We start from the raw sequence: 9,782 nt of genomic DNA, 5'->3' as shown, positions 1-9,782 counted from the left end.
CCCGCATCGGGCTCTCGGGAGCCTGCTTCCCTCTCTCTCTCTCTCTGCCTGCCTCTCCATCTACTTGTGATTTCTCTCTGTCAAATAAATAAATAAAATCTTTAAAAAAAAAAGAAATAATTATACATAAAGACCCATGTACAAGAATATTCATTACAGTATTATTTGGGATTAAATATAAAAAACAACCCAGTTTTTCTTTAATACCAAAAAAGTGAAATAAGTTATGATACAATGATATAACCCATGTAGCTATTTAAGAGGCTCTAAAATATAATGTTAAGGGGCACCTGGGTTGCTCAGTGGGTTAAGCCTCTGTCTTCAGCTCAGGTCATGATCTCAGGGTCCTGCGATCAAGCCCCTCATTGCACTCTCTGCTCAGCTGGGAGCCTGCTTCCCCCTCTCTCTCTGCCTTCCTACTTGTGATCTCTCTCTCTGTCAAATAAATAAATAAAATCTTTAAAATAAAATAAAATATAATGTTAAGAGATAAAACCAAGTCCCAGATCCACCTGCATAGCATGATTCCAATTATGTCTTTGTGGGGTTTTTTTTTTAACTAACATAGAAGTTCTCTTAATGAAACCCACTTAGTTAATTAATTAGCACTCCATTTCCTATATAAAATACACTGACTTATTTCTTCTCCCCTTGGGAGACATGCATGGGTAGTAAATAGGTAAAACATAATTTGCCCTCAAAAAGATGTTTCTAGCTTTTAAAGGAGTAAAGAATACTGATAATACTTAGAGATAGGTGTCTAAGCAGATGGAGAAAAATTGGAGATTGGGTAGAAGGACTGAGGAGAGAAGTAATGCTTTCCTTTCCATAATTCAATAAGGAAAATGATGGAGATAGATATGGATGGTCTTTAACTTCATGATGGTTCAACTTAACAATATTTTGACTTTACAATGGTGCAATAGCAATATACATTCAATGGAAACCATACTTGGAATTTTGAATTTTGATCTTCTCCTGCCAGTACTGGCCATCTACATTCCCCGGCTCTCTTAGGCTGGCCAGGAGCTGTGAGCACAACTCCCAGTTGGCCACCATGATCCCAAGGGTCAACAACCCATGCACGTGCCACCTATAAAACCATTTTGCTTTCCACCCTCAGTATAGTATTCAATAAACTACATGAAATATTAAACATATTATTATTTCAAAAAAAAGCTTTGAATTAGTTGATTTTGCCCAACGGTAGGCTAATCTAAGGTTCTGAGCACATTTAAGGTGGGTTAGGCAAAGCTATGATGTTTGATAGGTTAGGTGTATTAAATGTGATTTTGATCTACAATATTTTTTACTTACAATGGGTTTATCACAATTTAATAAGTCCAGGAAGACCTGTACCTTTTCAATTTTTTGTAATTTTTAAATAATTTTACTAGAAGAGTTTAAAGGACACAGAAAATTGTCGACCAGTGTTTGTAGAACATATAGTATAATCATCTCACTTTTAAAGTCAGAATTTACTTCAATTTCATGCATATTTATTAATGAATTCAGGCATTCTGCTGTATATTCAGTCCGTTTGAGCACTTCCATTTTCTGGTGATTTCTTATGCTATTAACCATAAAAATATACATACTATTTCCCAGCAAATTTTTCATCTCCTCCAGGTTTGAGTTCTATCCTTTCCACGTCCTATTATTGAAAATGCTTATTTCTTCTCTGTCTCTCTTGGTCATTCATGCCAAATTTTTGTCCATTTTAATGATGCTTTTAAAATACAAACTTTCCATTTTATTTGACAATTATATTTTCTTTTCTCTGATTTATTAATTTCAACTATCTTCATCAATATCTTGACTACTCTCTCTATATTTATTTCACTGTTTTTGTTCCATTTTCTTAAGTTCAAGCCGACATTAACTTACTTTTGAATTTTTACATTTATATATTAGAGCACTGATGATAATTTATTTACAACTGTTCTTCATAGAAATGCTGATGCCCTGAGCCAGGAGTAGTCATGACCCTTAGGTTTGAAGAAGAGAGAGGGGAGACTGAGGCTCACCGGTAGAGCTGTGACAAACCATGACCGTGCAATGCTACATAGTTGGGTACCCAAGCACTTCACGTTCTGCTCACTAGGCTGATTCTGGACACACCAGAACACAGGCCTGAGCCCCAGGGGGCATGAAATCAGAGAGATGGGTTCAACTTCTCCCAAGAGTAGGAACTCCACCCTCAAGATATAATGTGAACCCAGTCCAGGACTCTCCCACCTGCTGTCTGCAACACCATGAAGCCTGAATGGATCCTCTTTTCTTTGTGTCTCCTCCTTTTGTCCATGCCCCTCCAGACGCTTTCAGGCATGCTGTTTCCTGCAGAGCTCAGAAAAGAACTGTGTGAAAGTGGACATCTTGGAAGTAAGGCAAAATAGGAAAGGCAGCTCAGGGGAACATTGTGAAGGCAAAGGTGGTCTAGGCAGCCTGAGTGACAAGCAGAAAGGAAGTCTTGCTTTTATCTCTGACCATATGGCTCTAATGCATCTGATTCCAGAAGTTTCATTCAATTCTGTCTAGGGATTGGAGAAGCAGGAAGATCGACAATAGAATCAACTTAGTTTTTTTCAAAGGGATTTCAGAGGAAGAGGAGTGGGGTTATGAAAATTGGTTGTCAGGAGTATCCAGGAAACTCCTTTATTGGAGTGTGGGGTATGTGTGTGTGTGTGTGTGTGTGTGTGTGTGTGTGTGTGTTAGAAAAACTTCAATTCTACTTAACACATATATACAGGACCACTTCTCATTCCAGGGATACAGAGAAGCAGAGGCCATCATTCACACTCTTAGGGCACTCACATCTACTTATCGGGATGAATACGTGTGAAATAATCAGAGTAAACATGGCAAAATTTTCCAGTTGAGGGTAAGGGCTGTTTTTGGACTTGAGGAAGACTGACATTAACTCCTTCTTTGTCTCCCATGTGGCCATCATTGTTCCTGCTCTGACCACCCACCTCCATGGTCTCAGTGAGGCCAGGTGAGTAAAAAGAGGGGTTCGTTGGGAGAGGACACAGACACTGGTGGAGGAAAGGAAGATCTCCTGCCAAAGTAAGCATTTTAAGCCTACTCTTCAGGAGTAGACATAGACAGCCAAAAGTCTGTTTAGCTTGTGTGTTTGCAGAGACTCTGCAAAAGTCAAAGGAAGGGCTCTGACCTATGGCCTTGGGGGAGCAGATGACATGTTCACTTCCAATGCCATGGGAAAGCCTGTGGAGAGTTAGGAAATGGGATATATTTAATATAAAATTCTGCAAGAGAGGGAGAACACCTGAGGTCTCTCTTGCTTTTGGCTCTAGGTTAGTTGAGCTATCTTATTCTCCTTCTCCAATTACTTGTCTGAGTCACTGACCCAAGCCAGAGTCTAAATCATTGCTCCATATTACATACACAGTGAAATTTATGATGAAGGAACTCTCCCAACGAAAAAGTATCAGGTAGATTCACATGGGCTGATGGCCATCAGTCATCTGAGTCCATGAGGCTAAGAATGCCCACTTAACAGTAGAAAAGAAAACCTGACTCCAGGATTCTCTTGCCCAGAAATCTGCAACTATCCTCCGGTATTCGGCACCTGTAAGTCTGTTTACACCAGATTCTACTACAACACCTTGACATTTCTGTGTGAGCCCTTCATCTTCTCTGGATGTGGAGGCAACAGAAACAACTTCAAACACAAATATCTCTGTGAAAAATATTGTCTTCCTGAAAAGTAAGTCTCCCAACTCCTCACCCCACCCGCAATGACACCAAATACTGGAAACTCTGGTTGGTTGGTTTGTTTCTTTGTTTCTTTGTTTTTTCAGGAAAAAGCATGTAAGAGGCCATAGGAGACTGAGCAATGGGACAAGGGATTTTACCTAGGTTGGGGACAATCAGTCACAGGCACAAATTTCAATATCTCAATCATTTAGTCCAAAAAAACCCTTTTGCAATTGTGGAAATTGAAGTCCGGGAAGGTCAATGACTTACCAAGCTCATTCAGAAGTAGGACATACATCCAGACCCCCCAGCTCTCCACACAGTATCTCACTACTACCATGATGGCCTCAGGTCTTTAAGTTCCCATCCAACCTTTATTGTTGTACAGTTAAAAGAGAAGCAGTGAGAGTTGGCAGGATAGTTCAGTATCTACAGTGAATGTTACACAATAGGTCAGGCTCAAGAGCAAAGATCTCAGTTTATTAATTTGTATATCCTTGGAGTATAGCACTATATTTGCTCACTAATATTTTATAAATGAATTATGGATCAGGACAGATAAAAGAATTAAAAACATCTCTGAAGTTCTGTTGAGACATAAAGGACCCGTGGATTCTACCAAAGACCATAACAATCACTACATTTATTTATTAACAGAGACAGAACTGTTGGAAGAAAGGATGCTTAACAAGACAGAAGGAAGAAACAAAGAAAAAGGAATATTCTTTATGCAAAAGTATACCAAAATAATTCTGGGTAAATAAATTGAACTATTACTGGAAGATTTTCAAATTCAGAATTCTTGCTTAATTTCCTTGCCCGGCTTTGCCTTTCATACTAATTAGATATATAAAATTTCAACTGAAAAATTCCTGTATGTCAGGCCTGGTCTAAATTCACCTGTCTTTCTCATCCCAGATTCTTCCAGTGTAAACCACAAGTGACCTCTCAGAGGATACTAGCCATGTAATGTAATGACTCAGCCTGTATAAAAGCAATTATTGTTGATATCTCCTTGATATGACCTGCCAAAGCTGGTTTGCTTCTGTATTTTTTCACTGATCCCAGTGGATTTCCATGCAATGGCACTAAAATAATCATCATTAAGTTATTTCATCTGCCCAAATCAGTGAGCATTAAACCCTCAACAATGCTCATATTCTAGGGAAATGTCTCCAGTGCCCCCGGATACCTGCAATATAGAAGTTGTGACTTTACACCTGGAAGCTGCAAATCTGGAACCAAGTTGAACTTTTATAGTCAGAGTATGGAGAGTCATTCCCCTTTGCCCTGACTGCTCTATTCATATTCTCACCAAGGACCCAGCCTTACAAAGGAGTCCAGCGATATGAGCAGCCTTTACCAGTATTCTAAGGACCATATACAGTAGGGGGCACTGTAGCCCAGGGTAAATCCATACACGGACATTCTAGGTCAGCTTCTTGGTACTGAGCCGAAGTCTAGTATTCCAGACCATTCTGAATCCACAGAAAACTTTTTTCTAGGTCTAGCATTATGTATATAACCTATCTGGTGCCCCTTCATGGATTCTGGAGATTTTCCTCCCCCTGACTATGTGAAGCACAGTGTTAAATAAAGAGGACTCGTGTGTAATTTCCTTGAAAATCCTTTCAGAACTATAGTCTAGTGTTCCAAAGAATGACTATAAGTAAAATATTCTCTAAAGACAATTCTTTTTTTTTCCAAGATTTTATTTATTTATTTGACAGAGAGAAATCACAAGTAGATGGAGAGGCAGGCAGAGAGAGAGAGGGAAGCAGGCTCCCTGTTGAGCAGAGAGCCTGATATGGGACTCAATCCCAGGACCCTGAGATCATGACCTGAGCTGAAGGCAGCGGCTTAACCCACTGAGCCACCCAGGTGCCCTCTAAAGACAATTCTTACCCAACGTCCATTTTAGCCTCAGATGTTCAAATCTCTTGTGGCTGCTCAAGGGATTGTCCAAGTTTTGTTCTCACTCGGTCCTCAGTTTACCTCTAAGAGGAAGGTTTGTGTGTGCTGTCTGTGGTGTTGAAGGAAGATATTCACAAGTGCCCATAAGCATCAGTAAGAGCCATACATTTGCGGACCTCTACAGAACTACATACCCAAGGAGTAACACAGAATATCAATCCACAAGAAACCCACAAGAGTTTCACATTAAATTCAAGTGAGATATTTTGAGGGGATGATCCCTGGTAAAAGGGGGACATAGTTAACAACATAAATCAAGGGAGTGGGGTACACACCAAAGACAGAATGAAATGATTACAGTCTTGAGTCTGGTCTCTTCCCAAGGTCCTATCTGATCACAAGAGAAATTTGAAAGGAAAAAATTCCATTATATATGACAAAATTAAAAGTAGTTTAAGAATGATTTGGTTTCTCTTTCCAAGAGCCCCCCAAAGAGAAGGTATTGGTGCAGCAGATCTTGGAATGTGGAACAAGTTTGCCTGTCATTCAAGAGATCCTCAGTGCTTGCAAAATCGGAACTTTTAGAAGTCTGCTACAGCGGGTAATGTGCCTGGCTTGGAGGTGCTCACGTAGCAAAGTGAGGTGGAATCCCAGATGGGATAGCAGTGTCTCCGGACCCATGGGGTCCCAAGAGGAACAGGTCGTACCTGAGTGCGGCAGTCTTCCCAGGCATAGGAATGGGGAAGCCAGCTGAGAAAGAGTATAGGAACCAGCTTTCTGCGCTGTGTTGCCATAAACTGTGAACCACTGCACAGTCCTGCAGTCGCTTTCCTAGGGGGTCCAGCAGAAGACAGAGCATGGTGAGACCCTCTCCCCAACCCCCCCCACCCCACCCCCACCCCCACCCCCTGCCAATCCCTGGAGGAAGAGCACGGCAAGGAGCCAAGGAAGCCCCTAAATTTTGGAGTTTTGAAACTCAGTTACATGACTGAGATAAAAAGGGCTCAGTCACAGGCCAGGCAAACACAGAGTTCTGACAGTTCAGACAGAAATCGGGGAGACAAGAGTAGTTGATCGCTTTTCTGTGAAGGCTCACTGAAGAGTGTGGGTGCCAATTTTCAGCTCCGGGGCTAGAGAGTAGGCAGAGCCATATTCATTCCGCCCATCAGAGCCGAAAACCTTCAGAGAGAAAAAACAGCGCCATCTAGTGGAGTCTGGAGCCCCTTACACGGAGCCGGCCTCCTGCACCCTGGAGGCGCTTTTCCACCAGGGCAAGTCCCGTCCCCGGCCCCCACATGCCCCTGCCCCAGAAGGCCAGCACAAATAAATGGCTGGCACCAAGTTTACTGATCATAGAGGGCTGCAAAACTAGCTCTTGGGGAAAACAGTATATAGCATTCTTTGTATTTTTATTCTTTAGTCTTTTAGTGTTATTTTTTGTTATTTTCTTATTTTTTACTTTGTTTAATTTTTATTTTTATGTATTTTTTAATTTTTTGTTTCCTTTCATTGTTATTTATTTTATATGCAATATAATAATTTTACTTATGTATATATAAGCATATATGTATGTATTTTTATTTTCTATATAATAAAATAATTGACATATAAATATGTACCTTTTTCTTTCATATATTTTTTTCTTTCTTTCTTATTTTGAGATCTAGTTTTTTTAACCAGCAGACCAAAACACACCCAGGATCTAGGGTTTTTTGGTTTTTTTGTTGTTGTCATTGTTGTTTTGTTGCTTTTTTTTTTCTTTCTTTTTTGTTCTTTTCTTTTCTGGATAAAATGACAAGAGAAAGAAATTCACCACAGAAGAAAGAAGAGAAGGTAGTATTCACTACCAGAGATTTAATCAATATGGATGTAAATAAGATGTCTGGACTAGAACTTAAAACAATGATTATAAAGACAATAGCTGAGCTTCAAAAAACATAGAAAGCAACAGAGAACCCCTTACTATAGAAATAAAAGAACTAAAATCTACTCAAACCAAAATTTTAAAATGCTATTACCAAGATGCAGTCCCAAGTGGTGTCATAAAAATGAGGATGAATGAAGCAGAAGATCAAATCTGTGATATATGAGATAAAATTATGGAGAATAAGGAAACTTAAAAGAAGGAAAGAAAACTATGAGATCATGAAGGTAGACCTAGGGAACTCAGCAATTCCATAAAAGAAATAAGATGCATATTATAAGAGTCCCAGAAGATGAAGAGCTGGAGGAAAAGGGCAGAGAGTATATTTGAGCAAATCACAACTTCCCTAATAAGGACAAGGAAACAGGCATTCAATTCCAAGAGGCACAGAGAACTCACCTCAAAATCAATAAAAATAGATCAATACCTCAACATATTATAGTGAAACTTGCGAATAACAAGGATAAAGAGAAAATCCTGAAAGCAGCTCTAGACAAGAGGTTCTTAACCTACCAGGGTAGACACATAAAGCTGGCACCAGACCTGTCCACAGAGACTTGGGAGGCCAGAAAGGACTGGCAGGATATATTCAGTGTGTTAAATGGGGAAAATATGAAGCCAAGAATACTTTACCCAACAAGGCTGTCATTCAGAATAGAAGGCAAGATAAAGAGTTTCAAAAGACAAATAAAAACTAAAGGAATTTGTAAAATGCTAAACTGGCTCTGTAAGAAATATTAAAGGGGATCCATTGTGTGGAAAGAGAGACCAAAAATAACAAAGACCAGAAAGCAACAGAGATGATCTATAGAAGCAGCGACTTTATAGATAATACAATGGCACTAAATTCATATCTTTCAATAATTACTCTGAATATAAATGGACTAAGTGCTCCAATTGAAAGACATAGGGTATCAGATTGCATGGGGGAAAAAAGACCAATTGATATGCTCTTTACAAGAGAGTCATTTTGGACTCAATGACACCTCCAAATTGAAAGTGAGGGATTGGAGAACAATTTATCATCCTAACAGACATCAAAAGAAGCCCAGAGTAACCATACTTATATCAGACAAACTAGATTTTATTTTTTTTAAGATTTTATTTATTTATTTGACAGAGAGAGATCACAAGTAGGCAGAGAGGCAGGCAGAGAGAGAGAGGAGGAAGCAGGCTCCCCGCTGAGCAGAGAGCCCGATGCGGGACTCAATCCCAGGACCCTGAGATCATGACCTGAGCGGAAGGCAGCAGCTTAACCCACTGAGCCACCCAGGCGCCCCAGACAAACTGGATTTTAAACCAAGGACTGTCATAAGAGATGAAGAAGGACACTAGGTCATAATAAAGGGATCTATCCAACAAGAAAATCTAACAATTGTAAAAATTTATGCTCCTAACTTGGGACCAGCCAAATATATAAATCAATTAATAACAAACATAAAGAAACACATTGATAATAACACAATAATAGTACCGGACTTCAGCACCCTACTCACAGTAATGGACAGATCACCTAAGCAGAAAATAAACAAGGAAACAATGTCTTTGAATGACACACTGGACCAGATGCACTTAACAGATATATTCGTAGCATTTCATCCTACACTTTTTTCGAATGCATGTGGAACATTCTCCAGAATAGATCACATACTGGATCACATCAGGCCTCAATAAATACAAAAAGATTGATATCATACCATGCATATTTTCAGACCACAGTTCTAGGAAGCATGAAATCAACCACAAGAAAAATGTGGAAATGCCACAAATACATGGAGGTTAAAGAACATCCTACTAAAGAATGAATGGATCAATCAGGAAATTAAAGAAGAATTTTTTTAAAGATTTTATTTATTTATTTATCAAAGAAAGAGTAAACACAGTCAGGGAGAGCTGCAGGCAGAGGGAGAGGGAGGAGAAGGTTCCCTGCTGAGCAAGGAGCCTGATTTGGAAATCAATCCTAGGATCCCAGGATGATGACCAGAGCTGAAGGCAGATGCTTAACCTACTGAGCCACCCAGGCATCCAACAAAATTAAGGAAGAATTTGAGAAATACATGAAAGCAAGTGAAAATGAAAACACAACAGTTCAAACCTTTGGAATGCAGCAAAGGCGGTCCTATGAGGGAAGTATACAGCAATATAGGCCTTCCTCAAGAAGCAAGAAAAGTCTTAAACACACAACCCAACCTTACACCTAAAAGAGCAGGAAAAGAAGGGGATCCTT

The sequence above is a fragment of the Mustela lutreola genome, chromosome 9 (genome assembly GCF_030435805.1).
Source record: "Mustela lutreola isolate mMusLut2 chromosome 9, mMusLut2.pri, whole genome shotgun sequence".
Classification (NCBI taxonomy): domain Eukaryota; kingdom Metazoa; phylum Chordata; class Mammalia; order Carnivora; family Mustelidae; genus Mustela; species Mustela lutreola.
Note: the sequence above shows the minus strand (reverse complement) of the source record.